Here is a 15833-nt window from a genome sequence, read left to right as displayed (position 1 = left end):
CCTAAAGAATATATCCTCACAGCTTTTAGTTATACATTAGGAAAGTATGGCTCCACAACTTCCCCCAGTCTGCAAGCAGAAATCAAATTTAATATCTACCTTCAAAACTGAAAAAGTCACCCTCTCTAGAATAAGCAGTGTGGACTTGTTCTCTCAGTCCCAGGAGATGCTGCAAGGCATTTCCATGTTACCAAAGCCCCTACACATGATCCCTTTTTACTGCATGTTCTCACCTCACTGCCTCATCGGTCTTCACTTGGAAGCAGGCTGAGAGAGAAAGGGATTTTCTTCTCCTTTTCTCTCATTTCCTTTCTTTTCTGTCTCTCATTATTCTTGCCTTTCTCTCTTCCTCCTCCTCCAGTTTTCAGTTTATACAGCTCAATAAGTTAGTTGAATAGAGTTAACTTGCAACCCAGCACAATTATCCACTGACTTATAGAAACCGTACTGAATTCCCTGATAATAAAAAGTTTGGGCCAAACTGAGACTCTAAAATGTTTCCTTTGAAACCTCCCTGCCTATTGCTGCTGGCTCATATCAAGTGGTGTCTTTCTCGAGTTTTTGACCAGTCTGTTCGTCCCATATGAGTTAACAGGGTGACCTTGTTGCCAAGAAGGCTAACTGCATATTGCGCTGCATTAATAGGAGCATTGTCAGCAGATGTAGGGAAGTGATTATTCCCCTCTATTTGGCACTGGTGAGGCCACATCTGGAGTATTGCATCCAGTTTTGGGCCCCCCACTACAGAAAGGATGTGGACAAATTGGAGAGAGTCCAGCAGAGGGCAACGAAAATGATCAGGGGGTTGGGGCACATGACTTACGAGGAGAGGCTGAGGGAACTGGGCTTATTCAGTCTGCAGAAGAGAAGAGTGAAGGGGGATTTGATAGCAGCTTTCAACTACCTGAAGGGGGGTTCCAAAGAGGATGGAGCTCGGCTGTTCTGAGTGGTGGCAGATGACAGAACAAGGAGCAATGGTCTCAAATTGCAGTGCAGGAGATCTAGGTTGGATATTAGGAAAAACTATTTCACTAGGAGGGTGGTGAAGCACTAGAATTGGTTATCTAGGGAGGTGGTGGAGTCTCCTTCCTTGGAGGTTTTTAAGGCCCGGCGTGACAAATCCCTGGCTGGGATGATTTAGTTGGGGCTGGTCTTGCTTTGAGCAGGGGCTTGGACTAGATGACCTCCTGAGGTCTTTTCCAACCCTAATCTTCTATGATTCTAGGATATCATTTGGGGGAGAGGGGGCAGGGGGGAAACACCACCAAATATCTCCCCCTCCAACAAAACCCACAACTGTCTCTTAATAAACACACTCAAATACATTTTACTTGAGTATAGAAAATGGAGTTCTTCCCAGTGTTGATGACCATGGACATTTTCAGACTACAGTGCATAGATTACAGCTCTCAGCCTCCGTAAGCAATCCAGACATCACTTACACAATCAGTCAAAAGAAACTGCTTGTCCAGTAGCACTCTAAAAACGAACACAGGCATTTCAAGTTAGGGCAAATATGAAACTCCAAGGCAACTGATGGATTCTAATATCTGATATATCTTCTAATATCCTATCCTGATAGGGAAACTAACTTCATAATCAAATTTAATCCCCATCACTAGTGAATATTTATTTATTCTTACACTGGCTTTTTACAACTCTTTGTATTTTTAATTTTTGCAAGGGGGAGGGTAAGCACCAGCAGTAGTGATGGAGAACTTTGTTCCACAGAGGAAGCACCAGCAACATGGAAGAGGAATATAAGCTAGAGAAGGATTACTGTTCAAATGAATCCCCTATTGTGAGTTAAGTTTTTCTTTTAGCGATGAATCAACATAATAATCCATCTGTAACGTTAGATGTGTCTGCTTGTATTACAGCAAAGGGCCATCTGCCCATTGGAACAAACGTTCAAAATTCTGCTGGAACCACAGCGATGGTCTCTTAATGAAAGGCAGTCAGCAATTAGCCCTTCAAGGAATCATACCCACGCGGTTCTGTACCAGGGTTGGTCTCCAAACCTGCACTCAACAAGTGTTGGATATTTGTATATTTTTTGTTTTGTTTTGTTTTTTACTGTCTGTGGCAGGCTTTTCGTGCGTGTGGTTCGAGGGGTACAAATATGTTCCAATTCCTGCAACAGCAGAAGCCAAGTCAAGTTGTAATCAACATATGGCCATTGTAAGCTGGGTAGCCATGAATTAGAAGGGCAAACTGCTCATCATTTCCAGAATGCCCTTCTGAATCACAACCACCTGCTTAGGAGGCCAGGCTGCAGCAAAGCAACTGGCCACGTGATTCCATCTGTTTAATCCATGTGCTAGGGATTTGGAGAAGCCGACGAGCTTTGCCTCTATCTATTTTCTTTTCTCTCTCCCCCCCCCCCTTTAATTGGAGTTTGCTTTATGCGGAGATCCTCAGCCGAAAGGGCGGACACCGCAGAGACAATGGAGCACAACTAGGCCAGAGCTGGAGTTCGTTAAACTGAGAGCGGCTTTCTTCCCTTGCTAAGGCTGAACGGACTAAAGGGAACAGATGAAGCAAGTATCCAGTTGCATCATGAAAATGGGGGAAAGCCTCGGCCTATGCTATTAACTGGTGTCTCCTGAAAGCAGCATTTTGCAGCCCTGAAAGGAAGATCAAACGTACACAGCACATTTCCCCCCCCCCCCCCCCCCCAATAAGAAACTGTCATACGACTTCCTCCTTTCAGGGAAAAAAAAATATCCAAACCAACTATCAGCCCTCTGTGCGAGTCTGCATCAGGATATATTGAACTGAGTTAGCAGCCCAAATGAAATCAAAAGTAAAAGTGGACCATGAACACATGCATAAAATCCATTTCAGTGACGTTCTGGTTATTGTTTCACAAAGCAACAGCAACCAGGATATTCAACGTTGAGGCTGACAAGCTTAGAGTCCTACTCAGCTGCCAGAAAAGCCATAAACAAAAAATGATGCAAGTTAAAGGCACTGAGGTTCAGCTTTATAGTTCATGAAGAGAGGCAGGGTGGGCAAGGCGGGTGAGCAAGGCACCGAACTGAGAGTCAGGAGAGCAGAATTCTACTCCTAGATGTGCCCCAGACTGCCACTCTGGCTCTAAGGCAAATCGCTTAGCCTAGCTCTGTGCAACAGATCTCCTCTCTGTAAAATAGGAATGATGCACCTTCCCCTGCTTCCAAAGGCGATTGTTGAAGGGCTCCATTATTTAATGCCTGCCCAATGCTGAGAGATCCTTGCGTGGCATTTGCTATGTAAGTGCATAATATCCTCAGCAAGGATTTCCTGCTTGAAATCACACTACCTTATTATGCAAACTGTAATTTATTTTCTAATTAATTCCTGTTTTACTTTTTCTTTAAAAAAATAATGGCTCTAAAACACATATTTACTTGAGAGACCCGAACAGCTTTTACCAGCCAGTTAACGTGTACTAGAAAACACATGATGTTGCCAATAGACTAAAATGTCTCCAGAGGAGTTAGGTAAATATTTAGATAGGTGCTTACAACGTGCATTAAAAACCACTGGTAAAATCTTTAGCAACAAGGGTTAACAAAAGCCTCAAGAGCTTTTCATATTCATTTGCAGAAGAAATAAATGGGGATGGGTAGAGAGAGAAAATGGGTATCAAAATAAATGACAAGTTAAAAAGCATTCGCTCTGAATCAGGCAGAACAGGGACTTGAAGGGGAATAAGCTATACTGGTATAGATATCCTAGTATAATTGTGTGTAGACCAGCCCTAAAGTCTATCATTAGCCACCTTATAGGTCATTAATATTGAGCTGCAAAGCAACATCAAACTCGATCACAAACGTATGTATACTGATTAGCTGCATCTGAGTTCTGTGGCAGTTATTGGTAATAGTTTTTCAGGACCTCTAACTTCATCTCCTCCATTAGTTTACCCTCCCCTCCCCCCCAAAAAAATTGGATAGTCTTTTGAAATTCATGGCCACAATTGGGAAGTTTTCCAGTGGCAATAATATTCAGAACAAATTCATACACTGTCTTCTTGTTTCAGGGAATACCCAGACTTATCTCTCGTTGTAAAGATGGAAGTCTTCTTGTGCCTTAACTGGTCTTTACTTCTTTTCTTTTCTTTATTAAGACCGTTCTTGCAACTTGTTGGATTGGGACCTACATTTCTGCTTTTCATATGGAATGTGGTAGAATTAGACTTTAACAAGGGCTAATGATCATTACCAAAAAATCTATTATTATGCAAATTAAGAAACCTTTTAATATCAAGTTTAATATCAGGAATATTACATTTCTGATAGATATTTATTTTAATTTCCAAAATGTGCCCACCCCAAGCTCTGGATGCATAGGCAAATATCATTCTAAACCCTAAAAACAATTTTAAAAAACCCCTCTCCCAATACCACTGATACACAGTGAGCGTCACATAATTCCATGCTTAAAATTTTAAAACATGTCAGGTGGTTTAAAAGAGCATTTAATTTACATCGGGCCCGAGTGCCGAGCACCTGCAGCTTCCCTTAGCTACCGTGGGGACAGCAGATACTCCTGACCTCTCGGGAGTTGGCTCTGGGAGAATTTAGAAGCGCACATTGTAGTAACGCAAAGTGGATTTAAGAAGATGTGCTTTCAGGCTGACAATTAGCGTGTATAGTTTCAGCACAGAGCAGACTGTTCAGCTGAATTGTACCCTTTACAGCAGTGACAATATGGCAGTGCATGCACTGTACAACGGCTGGTTATGCTTCAGATCTGCCTAGGTCAGAGGTCTCCAAACTGTGGCACGTGCCCCCCTCTGGGGCCGTGGAGGAACGTTCGGGGGGGCGTGGCAACCCCAAGCCAGCCCTCACAGGGGGTGGGAGGGAGCGCCACCCAGCCCCGTCCCACCCCAGCTCCCGACCTGGCCCCACCCCCAGCCTCGGCTCCGTATCTAGCCGAGGGCCTGGCCGCGCACCACTCCTGTCCCCGCGCCTGCCTGCAGCCTGGGCTGTTGGCCCCGGCTCTGTTCCTGGCCTGGGGCTGAAGTAGGGTGACCAGATGACCCGATTTTATAGGGACAGTCCTGATATGAGGCTTTTTCTGATATAGAGGCCTATTACCCCCCATCCCCTGTCCTGATTTTTCATACTTGCTATCTAGTCACCCTGGGGCCGAGGCAGGGGCGGGCCAGGAGCAAAATGACACCTAGCCATGGGTCCGGCTGCAGCGCTGCTCCTGCCCCCACCCTGTTCTGTTTGTGCCGAGCTCTGACTCCGCTGCCCCTACCCGTAGACAGGCTGGCTGGAGTTGTGTGCAGTTTGCACCCAGCGTCTCACTCTGCCCCCGAGCTCACCTGGGTGCCCCAGCAGAAGTCACACTGGGATGGCGGTGGAGGGAAGCCCCAAGCCCCAGCAGAAGCCGCTCCAGGCGGGCAGTGGAGGGAAGGGTGGGTGGGAAGCGGGTTCTGGGGATCCATGGGTGGGGGTGGTGGCTCGATACACTGGGGTCAGCGGTGCTGGCTGGGGGATCACCTTCAGAGGAGCCCCACCTTGCCCTCTACTGTCCCTCAGTATCCCCCCCAGGTAACTTGCATAGGGCCCCATAAATCCTAAGGACGGCCCTGCCCAGACCCACCCCCAGCTGCAGCCCCAGCCTCCTTACCCCATCCCCCCACGCCAGTCATGGCCCTGCTCTTGGCCCGGGGGGTGGAGGGGGGCGGGGAACAGAGGGGCGAGGACAAGGGTAAGGGGGGCATGTCCCTCAAAAGCTTGGGGACTACTGGTCTAGGTATTTGTATGATTCCCATCTCCACAATATCAGAGCCTCAGGTACATGTAGGCATTACTCTCCCCATTTTGCTGATGGAACTCTAGCACAGAGAGATTAAGTGGCTTGTTTAAAGGTTGCAAAGGGAATCAGCAAGAGACTTGTGAATTCAACCCAGGCCACCCAAACCCCACTCCAGCACCTTAACCCCAAGGCCAGCTTTCCCCTTATCCTGTACAAAAATAGTGTTCTTATTCCTTCAGCCCTGCAAACAAGTCCAGGAGTTTCCCCATTCATTACATTTTCCTTCCTCCAAACTTCAAGCCATTGTAAGTAATGCTTAGCATTTGGCCTTCTACATTACTGAATGCATTCTGTCTCTTTTTTCCTGCACAATACAATTTAGCATTTAAGAAAGTGACAGTTCCATGACTAATTGCAGTTCAGTGTTTGCCTGCATGGGCGGATTTCAACACAGCCATAAGTCACAACCCTTGAAATAACTTTCAGGTTTCAGCCAAGTGAATTATCATTCATATTAATAGATTCTTTTGCCAGCCCACACTCCACCTTCAGCCTAAAAAGGAAAATGTAACCATTCCAATGAATCCTCAGCAGTATAATCTTCACTGCTGCAAGCATGTTGTACCATCGTCCTGTTCTACTGAAGTCCATTACACGGATCCCAGTTGCTTGCGGCATGAATTTTAAGTGTCACAAAGTCCTTGGTTGTCAAGATCTGCTATATGGTAATGATGGGCTGTGCATTTCACAAACATGCAGATGTTATTACAAGGACAGACAAGTGTGCATTGCTAGCCCTTCTCTCCCACTGACGTCAAAGGGAATTTTGCCATTGGCTGCCAGAGGAGCAGGATTAAGTCCATAGAGCAGTTAAAACAATTGTGGCCACAAATAGTGGTAAGGAAATGAATACATGAATAAACTAAATGGACCTTTCATTTATTAAAGTCAAAGAAAAGGTGGGATGGAAGACAGTAAACCCAGAACAATGGTTCTGGATGGTCTAACGCCTTATAGATAAATTAAATGGAAGCTATCTTTAAAAAATTTTAAGTGCATCAGAAACAGGAAGCCAGCCAAACAATCAGTGGGGCCACTAGATGATGAAGGTGCTAAAGGAGCATTCAAGGAAGACAAGGCCATTACAGAGAATCTAAATGAATTCTTTGCACCAGTCTTCACTGCAGAGAATGTGATGGAGATACTCATACATAGGGTGACCAGATGTCCCAACATTATCATGATCATGCCAATATTTGGGGCTTTGTCTTATATAGGCAACTATACCCCCTCTCCCTCCCCCCCCCCCCCCGAAAATAAAAGTGTCCTGATTTTTCACACTTGCTATCTGATCACCCATACCTGAGCTATTCTTTTTAGATGACAGATCTGAGGAACTGTCCCCAGACGGATGTGTCAATAGAGGACATTTTGGAACAAATTGATAATTTAGATAGTAATAGGTCACCAGGACCAGATGGTATTCACCCAAGAGTTGTGAAGGAACTCAGATATGAAATTGTAGAATTACTAACTGTGGTACATAACCGATCACTTAAATCAGCCTTGTACCAGATGACTGGGTGATAATTACCATAACGCTGATTTTAAAAAAAAAAACCTTCCAGAGGTGATCTGGCAATTACAGGCCGGTAAACCTAACTTCAATACCAGGAAAATTGGTTGAAACTACAGAAAAGAATAGAATGATCAGACACATAGATGAACACGATATGTCGGAGAAGAGTCAACACGGCTTTTGTAAAGGGAAATCATGCCTAACCAATCGATGAGAATTCTTTGAGGATGTCAACAAGTATGTGGACAAGGGGGATCCAGTGGATACAGGGTACTTAGGAAAGCCTTTGACAAGGTCCCACACCAAAGGCTCTTAAGCAAAGTAAGCAGTCCTGGGGTAAGAGGGAAGTTCATCTCAGAGATCAGTAACTAGCTAAACGATAGGAAACAAAGTAAGAATTAATGGTGAATTTTCACAATGCAGAGAGGTAAATAGTGGGATCCCTCAAGGATCTGTACTGGGACCAATCCTATTCAACATATTCATAAATGATCTGGAAAAAGGGGGTGAACAGTGAGGTCACAAAATTTGCAGACAATACAAAATTACTCAAAGTCCAAAGCTGACTGTGAGGAGTTACAAAGGGATCTCACAAAACTGGGTGACTGAGCAACAAGATGGCAGATTAAATTCAATGTTGATCAATGCAAAGTAATGCACACTGGAAAACATAATCCCAACTATACATACAAAATGATGGGGTCTAAATTCACTGTTACCACTCAAGAAAGATCTTGGAGTCGCTGTGGATAGTTCTCTGAAAACTCAATGTGCAGCCGCAGTGACAAAAGCTAAAGGAATGTTAGGAACCATTAGGAAAGGAACAGATAATAAGTATTATAATGTCACTTTAGAATTCCATGGTACGCCCAAACCTAGAATATTGCATGCAGTTCTGCTTGCCCTATCTCAACAAAAGGTAGGTTGGAGTTGGGAAACAAACTGAGAATGGCAACAAAACGTCTAAGGGTATGGAACAGCTTCCATATAAGGAGAGATTAAAAAGACTGGGACTGTTCATCTTAGAAAAGAGAGGACTAAGGGGGGATATGATAGAGGTCTGTAAAATCATGAGTGGTGTGGAAAAAACGTGTTATTTACCCCTTCACATAACACAACCACCAGAGGTCACCCAATGAAATTAATAGGCAGCAATTTTAAAACTAACATAAGGAAATACTTCTTCATACAACACATGGTCAACCTGTGAAACTGCTTGCCAGGACATGTTGTGAAGGCCAAGACTATAACCGGGTTCAAAAAAAAGAACTAGATAAGCTCATGGAGGATAGGTCCAACAATGGCTATTAGCCAGGATGGACAAGGACACAACCCCATGCTCTGGGCATCCCTAAACCTCTGACTGCCAGAAGCTAGGACAGGGGATGGATCACTTTATAATTGCCCTATTCTGTTCACTCCCTCTGAAGCATCTGGCCACTGTCGGAAGACAGGATACCGGGCTAGATGGAACATTGGTCTGACCCAGTATGGCTATTCTTATGTTCTATTGATAGCACAGGGATAGGGGACACTGAACTGCACCCATGTAGCTTTGCTCCAACCTACAACCCTGACCTCGTTTCTTATTGCATCACCCTGGGCCCCTTTTGTTCCTCCAGTGATACCCACCTTGAAGCACCTGCTTCTCCTATAACCCATCTCCCTGTGTCTATATTTAGTGTCTCATGCAGCACCTAACAGGCTGTGAACACTTATCAAATATGGGGATCATGGAGGAAGGAGATGAACAAATTTAATGGAGGGCAAGCAAAAGAGGCCTATAGCACATCCATGACAAACCATATTTATTTGAAATAGTTTTAGAAAGTGAACATCACTTAGGGGCCTCAGGATGTATTGAAAAGCCTCTTCCACAGAAACTTAAACATACAAATTGCCCAGGATCTGTATTGCTGGACAGGAGAGCAGGGTCCTCACTTTCACATGTGGCATGATTGCAGAACTTGCATTCTTAACACCAGGTAGTCAGGAAGGAAATGCCTTGCAGGTAGCATGCCTGAGCACTGGCATCCTTCTCCTGAGAATTCTGGAGCCACACTCGTGGGCTCTTAAACATGATTGAAAAAAATTCTTTGCCAACACTAGACTTGTACCTCCTTTGGTTTCTGTCTCATGTTTACAGAAGTCCTGGAAAGGTAGGTGTGTGTGTGTGCGCGTGTGTGTGTGTGAATACAGTTTCTTTTGGTCTTTTTCTGACCAAGGGGACTGGTGCTATTTGCAGACACAGCATACCCTCTTCCTGAATTTGCCACCCAATTGTCTTGCCCAAACTAAAACAACATCAAACACTTTTATATTTCAACCAGGCCGCACCCAAATCCAGAACTGTCAGGGTTTCCTCCCCACTCTGAACTCTGGGATACAGATGTGGGAACCTGCATGAAAGACCTCCTAAGCTTATTTCTACCAGCTTAGGTTAAAAACTTCCCCAAAACACAAATCTTTTCCTTGTCCTTGGACGATATTGCTGCTACCACCAAGTGATTTAGACAAAAATTCAGGGAAAGGGTCACTTGGAGTCCCTATTCCCCCCAAATATCCCCCTAAGCTCCTTCACCCCCTTTCTTGGAGAGGCTTGAGAATAATAGACTAACCAATTGGTTACAATGTGAGCACAGACCAAACCCCTTGTTTTTTAGGACACTGAAAATCAATCAGGTTCTTAAAAGAAGAATTTTATTTATAAAAAAGTAAGAGAATCACACCTGCAAAATCAGGATGGAAGGTAACTTTACAGGGTAAATAAAAAGATTTAAAACACAGAGGATTCCCCTCTGACTCTGCTTCCCAGTTACAAAACAGGAATGAAATTACCTCTTAGCATAGGGAAAATTCACAAGCTAAAACAAAAGATAATCTAATGCATTTCCTTGCCCTTACTTACAATTTTTGTAATCTTATATGGATCATTTCAGGTATGTTTTCAGGAGATGTTTTACCTGCCTGGTCTCTCTCTCCATCCAGAGAGGGAACAAAGAGAGCATAAACAAAACCTCTCTTCCTCCCCCCTCCTCCCAGATTTGAAAGTCTCTTCTTTCCTTATTGGTCCTTTTGGTCAGGTGCCAACCAGTTTATTTGAGCTTCTTAACCCCTTACAGGTAAAGATTCAGTATAGCTACCCAGGAGGGATTTTATGCTACCCTTATCTGTATGTATATGACAAGAAGATAAATCACAAATCAGGGGACAGACACACACACAGCATAGTGAAGGTAGCTTAAACTGGCAGAGGACGAAACAATGGTGCAATATGAGTCCATTAACTTTGCACTCAACCTGCATTCTGACCATTTGTACCAACACCATGATTCTTTTGGTGTGTGGATTATTTTAAAATAGAACCTTTCTCGGCACAGTGAAAGGATTTTCTAACAAACATTTTTGATGAGCGTGGAGGTGATACAACATTTTTGCTTTCAACAATTTACAAACTTTGTGTTTACAGCATTGGGTGGGCTGATGGTAAGTTAAGGCAAATGGCAAGCCCCATCCAGAGACATCCATCATACAGTTTGCAGCTCTACAAGTAGCACTGCTAATAAGGAGTCTGAAGTTACAAAGCACAGCTTAATATTTCAGTCGGTAGCCCAGCTGGCTTCCTGTCTCACCACACATTTGCATAATTATCATTGGGGGAAAGAGTAGAGTGGGGAATTGAGCAGCCTCCTAATGGAACAGTTGGCCATTCTGAAAATGGATTATATAATTCTATTGTCCTGATGTCTGGCTTGCTTAGTTTGCATATTAAAGATTTCCCCACCCAGGCTCGTAGTTTGCTATAGAGCAGCAATGCCACTTGCATCTCTCACATTTAAGGCTGTCTTAAGCCATTCAGTTGGCTCTTGACACTTGGTATACAAACCCCTGGGTTGTGAAAAACAACAAATCAATCAGGGCAGAGACCTTAACCTGATGGAGATTAAAAGGAATGTGTGAAAGTTCAGCTTGATATTATCATTTGCAAATGAATTTAAGAACAGGCATCATGATGATGATTGAAACATGTCACAACCTGGCAGCATACAAAATCAGTGAAAAGACCCATTCCTTTCCCCTCTGGCTGTGTGTGTTATTACAGCCTATACTACAGTTTTTTATAGTTAATGCATGAGATAGATACACACCTGGAGGAGTTCAAATCTAGATAACTGCAAACGATTTTGTGTATGTGTACAAATCAGATCAAGCCCACACCTTTTCCCCCATAAAGTTAAAATCATGTTCCTTCCCCCAAGAGTAACAATTTTTTTTTTTTTTTTTAAGATTATGCTGAGTATTAAGGATAGAACCTCAGGATCATCCCAGTCAGATCCAGACTTGCCCAAGTGTGAACCTTATCAATAGTTATTTTTCATGTTTGCAAGAACTTCAAGGTGTCACCTTATGTTTGCCGTAGCTCCCACATTGTACTAGGTGCTTTCCATTCTAACTCAAGAGAGCATACACGGGATTTACTCTCATTAGAATTTCTCTCTCTCTCTTTGTTGCTTTCTTCACAGTCTGTCTATATTTGCTTCTGTCTCCCCTCCTTGTTTGCCCTAAACACACTGCAAATTCAACACTTGCATCTGAAGAAATGAGGTTCTTACCCACAAAAGCTTATGCTCCCAATACTTCTGTTAGTCTTAAAGGTGCCACAGGACCCTCTGTTGCTTTTTACAGATTCAGACTAACACGGCTACCCCTCTGATACTTGCAAATTCAATGACATTTGAACTCATGGATTTGTTATTAGACTTAGCAAGTTTGTCAATTCCATTACACATCATATTAGGCAATGAAGGTAGCACTGCCTATAGTTAAGGTTACCCACCACTTTCCATTATAAGACCTTGTTTTCAATTGCTTATAACTTTGCCAAACAAATCATTCAGGCTGTAATTTTCTAATGCCGATTGTTTGCCTCTGGCTGATTCCCCACTGCCTCCCACCCACCTGTTGTAAAGAAAATTTTTGGCTAAAACAATTCAATCATCTCTCAAAATGAGGTTCTGGGGAAAAATACATTGTTTTACCCATGTTAAACAAAAACCTCTTACAACTATTTTAGTTGAGAAGTTTTAGCATCTGCATGCTTTGTAGCAGATACTTGCCCTGGGGTCAGATATGTGCCTTTTGCTGTCCCTGTGAAATCACATCTAAATTTGCCTGTGTCTTAAGACTCTGGAAAAAAAAAATCTCAGATTACACATGCTCAGTAGAGACTTTTGAGAGTTTGGCAAGCTAAATTCTCTGAAGACTCCATCTGCCCTGCGCAGGCGCCAGGCCCCCCTCACAGCTTCAAGGTGCCAACCAGATTGCAACTACACCATGCCCACATAGCAACTGAGCATGTTCCAGATCGGGGCAGGATTTTCTCTTCAATTGCTGGATGCTCTTAGGGAGCATTGTGGCCTGGAGGAGGAGGGAGCAGCCTGCCTGGAATTTAGAGGAGTGAGGAACATGTGGGGAGCAGAAAGTTGGGGTGGGGGAGAATAGGAATTAGCAGCCAGAGGGGTTAGCAACACGGGAGGGTACAGAGGCAAAAGGGCCTGCCCTTACAGAACCTGCCATTGAACCCACCAGAGGTGGGCAAACTACGGCCCACAGGCCACATCCGGCCTGCGGGATCGTCCTGCCTGGCCCCTGAGCTCCCAGCCGGGGAGGCTAGCCCCCAACCCCTCCCCTGCAGCCTCAGCTCTCCTTGCCACGGGGCTGTGAGCTCCTGCCCGGCAGCATGGCTGCAAGAGCCGCCGGGGTGTTGTATATTAAATTGCTGCCATAGGAATGTGTTACTTATGGAGCACCAGGACTGGCAGCCATAAGTAGTACACCGTAAGTAGCACATTCCTACTGGGAGCAATTTAACACACTACACCCGGGTAGGGAAGCCCGGCCCCTGCCCCCTGACTGCCCCCCTCAAAACCTCCGACCCATCCAACCCCCCATTCTTGTCCTCTGACTGCCCCCTCCCAGGAACCCCCCTCCCCTCCGGGATCCCACCCCCCCCACTCCTTGTCCCCTGACTGCCCCACCCCCTCTCCACATCCCTGCCCCCTGACAGGCCCCCTGGCACACCCACACCTATCTAGGGTGACCAGATGAGAGGAAGAAAATATCAGGACACATGGGGAGGGAGGGGGGGTCAAAAAAAAAAGCGGACTGCCGTCGCGAAATATCGGGAAAAATTGTGTCCCAACCAAACATTGGTCGGAACGCAGGACAAACGCCCAGATATCGGGGCGGCCCCCCTACCAGGACTGGCAGCAGTAAGTACTACAGCGTAAGTAGCACATTCGTACGGGGAGCAATTTAATACACTACCCCCCCCCAGCCCTCCATACAGTTTCGGAACCCCAGTGTGGCCCTCAGGCCAAAAGGTTTGCCTCCACGGTCTAAACATTCCATATTGTCTACCAAGTAGTTGTGAATGCCACTGTCAAAGTGTGTCTCATTCCCTTTCTAGTAGCAAATTCATATAGAAGATAACAGCTTACAACTGCTACTAGTTACTTCATTAGCAAAAGTGATAGAGGACTGTACTGTGGCTCTAAAGGCCCCGACCCTGCTGCTGCTGCTATGTGCATGCTTGAGGCGGGGATGTTCAATATGTTCCACATCACGAAAATTGAACAAACAAAAATGTTTTTAATGTAGAAAATTACTATAAAAACTGCATTAAAAGAATATTAAGGTTGCAAAGTCACGTACTTAGAAGTTAAGAAATGCCAGATGTATACACAACCTGAATTGAGCCCCCCTTGTGCATATGTAATTACAAGATCACATTTTAATCACATACTATGTATTTCAAGGAGACCCCTGCCACACACGGTGCCTGGGATGGACCTGCTCTGGGGATGAATTAGGGCTGTGCAATGAATGAGGTTGTTGTCTGCAGTATATCTGCCTCATTTAGTGCAAAATGCTGGAAGGTGGGTGGTGAATGAAGCAGGGATCTGGGGAACTGCAGAAAGAGAAAGGATGCTTGTCATTAAGGCTGCTGAACGTCATCCTGGAAAACTGAATTCTATCCCTGCCTCTGCCACAGAGTTCCTTTGTGATATTGGGCATGTCACTTAAACTGTTTCCACAGGTAATCAGTGTATGCCTTATCGTCTGATTTGCAGAAGCACTGAGCACTTGCAACTGTGGTCACTGGGAGCTGTGATCTGAACATATAAAGTGCTGTAAAATGCTAAGTACTCTGAAAAAAAAATCAGGCCCTAGGCTTCTTAAATTGGGCATCCAATATAGCGGATACTGTGGACAATTTTGTTTTTAATCTCTGTGTCTTGATTCCCCATGGGTAAAATGGTCATAATACCCTCTCGTCACAAGGGTGGTGTGAAGATGAATTCATTTATGCTTGTAAAGAACTAAGATGATGGGGCACCATAGTTTAATTTCTTCAAGAGCTTTTCTATCTGCATTTATTTGAATAGTCTGCTGTAAGCAATGTCTGGGGCCACATGCTGAAAGAGGATAAAAAAGAAATATTGCATAGTTACCCACTCAGTGAGCACGCTCCATCCTTTGCACTGAATGAGGCAGGGGTCCTGGGGAAAAAATAGTATGAGATTACATAACTAAAGACTCTCAAAATGAATTTGCACAAGGGGAACAAATCTTGCATGGACAATCTTAAGTCTGGCATTTCCTAACTTTTGAATGCTTGACTTTGCAACTTTACAGCTCTTTTAACATAATTTGAGAGGTTATACATAACATTACAAAGTTCCTCCTCTACCTTGGTAGGTCCTGCGCTTATTGGCGGATTTGCTCACTTCACAGATTCACCCTGTGGGTCAGGAAACAGTCCAGAGACCTTTCCCTCTGGTAGAAGCTATAGTCCAGGTCAATTCCTCCTGTATTTGATCAGGAGTTGAGAGGTATGGGGGGGAACCTGGGCCCACCCTCTACTCCGGGTTCCAGCCCAGGGCCCTGTGGACTGCAGCTGTTTAGAGTGCCTCCTGGTACAGTTGCACGACACCTACAACTCCCTAGGCTACTTCCCCATGGCCTCCTCCCAACACCTGCTTTGTCCTCACCACTGGAACTTCCTCCTGATGCCTGATAACGCTTGTACTTCTCAGTCCTCCAGCAGTACGCCTACTCACTCTCAGCTTCTTGCATACCTCTTGCTCCCAGTTCCTCACACCCACACTTCTGCTCCTTAGCTCCCCCTGGCTTGACTGGAGTGAGCCCTTTTATAGCATCAGAGGGGCCTTAATTAGAGTCAGGTGCTTAACTGCCTCACCTGACTCTTAGCGGGTTAATTGGAGTCAGGTGGTCTATTAGCCTGGAGCAGCCCCTGCTCTGGTCACTCAGGGGACAGAAAACTACTTATCCAGTGGCCAGTATATCTCCCTTCTGCTACTCTGCTGTTTCCAGCTGGTCTGGGTCTATCACAATACTGTTACAAACATGTACACATACATGTCACACCACATTTGTATTTCTATGGATTTATCCTTTTTTGAATGAAATATTC

General features: G+C 44.7%; 1 long non-coding RNA gene across 1 annotated transcript; it reads right to left on the bottom strand.

Annotated features, from left to right (window-relative positions):
* Nucleotides 1–1331: 1331 nt before the first annotated feature.
* On the bottom strand, nucleotides 1332–15517 carry LOC135983803 (uncharacterized). Its single transcript, XR_010601620.1, has 3 exons — nucleotides 15391–15517; nucleotides 14851–14898; nucleotides 1332–1479 (listed from the first exon to the last, which is right to left on the bottom strand). It is a non-coding gene; the product is annotated as an uncharacterized LOC135983803 (long non-coding RNA).
* Between the last annotated feature and the right edge of the window lie 316 nt (nucleotides 15518–15833).

The sequence above is a fragment of the Chrysemys picta genome, chromosome 5 (genome assembly GCF_011386835.1).
Source record: "Chrysemys picta bellii isolate R12L10 chromosome 5, ASM1138683v2, whole genome shotgun sequence".
NCBI classification, from domain to species: domain Eukaryota; kingdom Metazoa; phylum Chordata; order Testudines; family Emydidae; genus Chrysemys; species Chrysemys picta.
Note: the sequence above shows the minus strand (reverse complement) of the source record. Positions and strands in the feature narration are given on the sequence as shown.